Source organism: Pinus tabuliformis, chromosome 2_2 (genome assembly GCF_031772625.1).
Source record: "Pinus tabuliformis cultivar Carrire ecotype Pingquan chromosome 2_2, CPIR1, whole genome shotgun sequence".
Taxonomy (NCBI): domain Eukaryota; kingdom Viridiplantae; phylum Streptophyta; class Pinopsida; order Pinales; family Pinaceae; genus Pinus; species Pinus tabuliformis.
Genome location: NC_142300.1, coordinates 303623875 through 303629730, shown reverse-complemented (window position 1 = coordinate 303629730; position 5856 = coordinate 303623875).

The window sequence follows — 5856 nt, the reverse complement described above, 5'->3', positions numbered from 1 at the left end:
CCCTTCTTTGTCGATATTCTCTTTGATATGTTTTTTGCCATTCATTTTTTTACTTCATGTGTTTTCGTTGTTCAATTGTCATTTTTTGTGCCTGCCTTTGTTGGTCTTCTCTTTATCTTTACTTCTCCCTTTGCTGGTCGTTCCATTAATCAGAGGATTAGTGAGCATGCAGCAGACCTTAAGCATAGGCGAACTAAGTCTTCGCTTTAGCTGAGCATGCTGAGAAAACCAATCATCATGTTTGTATTGAGGAAGCTAGTGTTATTGCTAAGGTTTCACACTTCCATCATCGGAAATTTAGGGAGGCGTTGGAGATTGAAAAGAGGTCGAATAATCTCAATAGAGATGATGGCTGGAAAATCAGTGGGTGTTCGGTCCCAACACTCTCGACCTAGTCGGTCTTTTTTTTTTTAATTTATTAACTTTTAATTTATTTATTTATTTATTTATTTTAATTAATTAATTTATTTATTTATTTATTTAATTTTATTTAATTTTATTTATTTATTTATTTTTATTTTTTTTGAGTTGACTTTTATAATAAAATAAAATATTTTTCATTCATACCTTCTCTTTCTTTTATTTATCTTTATAGTCATGTTTTTTTTCCTCTAATACTAATTTAACTTACTATTTTTAATTATTTATTTAACATAAAACTTTTATTTATTTATTAATAATTTTTAACTAACTATTATCATTAAATTATTTTTATTTATTTTATTGCTCCCCCTAGGGTAATTTTTTTTTTTTTCCTTAAATATAATTTTTAATTATTTATTTTAACTAACTATTATCACGAATTATTTTAATTACTAATTTAACATAACATTTCAATTATTTAACTAACTATCATCATAAAATTATTTATTAATAATTTTTACAAAATTAATAATTATTTATAATTTTATTCATAAAATTATTTTTATTTAATTTATTTTAGGGATTGGCCCCCCTAGGGTAATTTTCTCCCTTAAATATAATTTTTAATTATTTATTTTAACTAACTATTATCATGAATTAATTTTTTACAAGTTATTTTAATTATTTATTAATATTTTTAACTAACTATTATCATAATATTATTTTTATTTATACCCGGATGCGGGTGCATTAATAGCGTGTTAATCGCACTGCATGCGACTTGGGCAGCTGTCAACCTACTTAGCTGGATCTGGCAGTTCGCGGTATGTGATCTCCAGGCATTTATGGTTCATTTGGCTCGAGGTCTGCAGGTAAGGGATTTTATTATGGCGCGCCTTAATCACGGTTCATTAGCTCTGAGTTCTTCAGGTATTGGTAATCTGGTTTTCCTCTGTTGGTTATGCCCTCAGCGCCCCTGCGCAGCTCAGGGAGTTTGGAAGCCCCTCTGGCTTCATAACCGGTCTCAATCTGCCTGCTTCTGGTATATTGTTCTGGTTTTCTCCGCCGGTGTCTGGTGTATTGAGTTGGTCTTCTCCGCCTGCGTCCGGTCTACTGATTTCGTCTTGTCCGTCTGTGTATGGTGTATCGATTCGGTCTTTTCTGCAAGTGTCTGGTCCGTGCATTGGGTTTATTCTGCCTTTGCCTGGTTTTTTCTTCTGGTCTACTCCATCTGTAGCGAGTTTTGCATTTGGGTCTACTGTACAGAGGTCTGGTCCTTGAATTGGTTTCAATCAGACTGTGTCTGGCCGCCTTACTCCCACCTTCAGTCTCCCTGCTCATTCAAGCTGCCGATACATTCTGTAATGGCCCGACGTCGCGGCGTCCCCCGGCGTGGTAGTAATTCAGGCTCTCGTGGAGGTTCTCGGGGTCGTGGTGGCTCTGCCCCTCAACGCATCACTCCGTTAGCCTCTGCCTCTCCATCCTCTCCGCCCTCTGACCATTCTCGACCCACCCTGAAAAGCTCCTTTCAAACGACCTGGTTCAAGTTCAGAAGTAGGCTCAACAAGCCTCTCATCTCAGCCACTATTACTGTTATCTTCTCGGAGGAGGAAGATGAGATTACAAGCTCAGATGAAACCTCCAAGGCTCAGTCTCAATCTCAAAATTCAAGTGATTTTCAGGGTGACATGGCTGGAGTTGTCCTCAATGACACTGTTGTGCTGCACGAGGAGGGCCATCAGGAAGACCTTCAACCCCAGCCAGCTTCACCACAAGAGCAAATTCTTGCTTGTGAGCCTGCGCGCCTCTCTGGAAGTGTTCTGAATCTTGTTCTTCCTCCAGAAGGCAGTATGATGGAAGCTGAAGACAATGTAATGGTGACCTGGGTTAGCTCCCCCAACTAGGCAAACGAGGACGCGACAGGCTCTCCTCCGCAGGTTTAATCACTTCTGGCTTCAGCGTCATGACAGCAAGCTATCTTCTAATTTCTGGTATTTGTGTGCAGTTCCCATGATGCACGGCTTCTTTTGATATCAGCATGAAATTTTATAGTCTCCAGGACATAAATCTGGTTTTGAATCTTTGTGTAATAGCGATTGTAAAGGATAGCATTTTGGTAAATGATCAGCTTCCTCTAAAGCTTTGATCTCATATAGCTCAGTTTATCTTTGGGTCTCTCAAGCTCACCATAATTCTCACTTCTATGACTCTCATTTTTGTAAAAGGAATGCAGTGTGCTACCTACATCAGTTTTTTTGGTAGAGGGCAGGCTACAGCCCCCTCAGATGTTCAAACCTATTTGTAAATATTTTTTCCTTTTATCTTTTAATAGAATAGTCTTTATACAGGAAAAAAAATATTATTTTTATTTATTTTTTATTTTAAGGGATTGATCCCCCTAGGGTAACTTTTTCCTTAAATTATTAAAAAAAAGGGGTTTTGATCCCGGTTCCTAGTCCAAAGTCGCTGTTGGTCTTTTTAGCCGTTGGAGGCTCTGCTATGTCTATTTAACTTGCTAAGCTGGATCTGTTTCTTCAACTTGTCCTGACGATGAACCACACTGGTTGGTTCGAAACGCGTCGACAAATGATGTTTCATGTGATCTTTGCCGAAAAATATTTTGTAAACTTGATACGGATCACAGAACCCTGAAGCCTGAATGCTCCTTTTTTTTCATTTCTATTTAAGGATCTAGAATGATGATTAAGATGGATCTATCCTCTTTGTTGTTTATTTCCATTTTATATGGATCTACTTTGATGACTAATTTAACACTAAAATAAATTCTCGACGATAGTAATTACTTTATGCATACCCTGAAATCAATGCACACTATTAATTTAAATACAATGAAAATGATGCACATCATCCATCTATTTACATCACATCACAAATTAACATCTAAGGCTAAGATCAGTGCATCCTCCATCCAATTGTTCTTTGTTGTTCATTTATATTTATGATGGATCTAAGGTCTTTGTTTTTAATTTTGATTTAACATGGATATGGGCTAATGATCACTCTAACACATAGTCGTTAATAATAACTTTATGCATACACTGAAATCAATGCACATTATTAATCTAGTTACATCAAATAAAAAATTAACATCCACGCTAAAAGAAATGCATCTAGTGCAAACAATAAAATAGGATTAAAAATCAACATTGATGCTAAAATCAATGCTCAAGTGAAATAAATCAAATAATATTGGAAATCAACATCTACAATAAAATCAATGTATCTATTTCAGTAAAAAGGATAAAATATTAATGTCAAATAATATAAACTCAAGTTAGAAATTTGCATATGCCTCTACTCCTTTAATCTAATGAAATTTCAATAATTTTTGGTATATTTTTATTTATCTGATTTTGAGACATTCATGGATTTCTAAATCCAACTTCTTTTACCTTTTGTAAAAACCTTTCCTTCTCCTTATTTATGGTAAGTAATGTATAATATTAGATAATATCATATAATATTAAACACAATATTATATAGTATTTCCTTAAATAATATATAATATTTTATTTGTATACATTATAATATTATAATACTATATCTAATATAATATAATATTATAATATTAATATTTTATATTATAATATATTAAACCTAATCTTGGAGGTAGGGTTTTTTGGTTCTTAAGCATGGTAGGATTCTAGAGGCACGTGTGAGAGTGCACCCTTCTACCCATAGGGTACTTAAGGTCTCGCTATCACCTTCATGTTTGTGTTACTCAAGTTTTACTGTGTGGATGTGGTTCTCGGTAATGATGGAGGGCTTTTACTTAGGATTGAGTGCATTAGGGGATGATTTTAGGGTTTTTATTGTTATAGCTAAAATGGATGGCCACTTGGATTTAGAACTGACTCGAAGGATATTTTGGCTATTTGGGGTCTTTGATGAGCCTCATCATTGAGTAATTATATGGGCCTTACTTGGCCTTAATTCACCTCCTAGCTTAGTCAAACCAACTATTCTCACAACTTATTGCATACTTTTGATTATATTTTGTTTATGAGATGTGTTAGAGTTGGATATTTTGTTTTGTGGTCTAATGTGCATATAATGCTGGAATAAAGGATAAAAGCAAGGAACTATGACAAAGACCTTGGTCAAAACTCGAATGGAACAAGGTAGAGTAATTATAGGAGGTGAATCCTCCTCATTTACTACCCCTCCATTTGAATATTCCTCCATTAGCTAGGAGTGCAAACAACCATCACTTTGAAGACTAGAAGACAACCAAGCAAGTGAAAGTGACACAAACCAATTTTTTCTTGAGTTGGGAGCCAAGCCTCCCTAATTTGAAGGAAGTTGTTAGAGACTTCAAATGTATAAATAGAGAGGCTTAGGACCTCAGTAGGATTCAGACCTCTATTGTAAAAAACTCTATTTCATTTATGAGTTGCAAGACTTGTGACAAGTTGTTCTGTAATCCACGGTTTTCATAATGAGAATGAGTTTTGTTTTAAGCCAGCTCTGAGTTAACTCTGAGGGCTGAAGCTCTTGGGTTAGGGCTGAAGCTCTTGGGTTACATATCTATTATCATAGATTTTTGTGCATTTTCTTAAATAGATTCATAGCTTTTCATTGTTTATCTACTTAGTAGCTTTCTAGTTTTGTTTATTTGCTTAAGTAGCTTCCTGGTTCTATTCATTTTCTTAAGTAGGATTCATGGTTTTTCTGGTTATTTTCTTAGGTAGTTGCATCTTCATTACAGTAGTGTAGAGTAGATCAGTTGTGTTGTAGTTTACTTCCATTTGTGCCTTCTTTCAGTTTACAGGTTAGCTAGGTGAAAAAGATCACTATCAGGTTGTGCGCAGGTGTCTGAGCCTTGTCTCCTCCCTCTAGGACCATAAATTGAGGAAGAGACCCTTTAGGAACACCAAAAACACAAGTTTATGGTTCTCGCATGAGCTATGGAGTTCGTTGTTTGATGTAGTTATTTGTTCATCTGCACTGGTTTTTCTATCATTTTCATTTATAAAACTCCTTCAACATGCTCTTCATGCATCACTTCTTCACCGTTAGATCCACAACAAACCTTCACAACCACCATCTGATTCATTATTTTTATTCAACTTCCGCCTCATGTGAAGTCCACCACTTGCTTTATGAGCTTTAATCTCCACCGTCGAACTGTCACTTGATTCGACAGCTATCGTGTCACCCGATCACTTTGTGCACTTTAAACCCCCATTGTCGATCTAACTTGCCTGATCCGATGGATATTGCTTCACCCGATGGCTAACTAGATTGGTCGATCTCCATCATTGATCAACCTTTCTTGATCCAAAGGCTATTACACAATCTCAAGCAGATTATTGCACGTCCATTATCCACTAGAGAGCACGTGAGAAAAGTGGTTTTCTCATGCTACGTGTCGTGTAGTAAGGCTAATCACATGAAATTTCATAATTCCACTTACTGCCTTGCGGGCATGCAAGAAACTACTTACAACCTTAAAAACCCACTCCATCATTT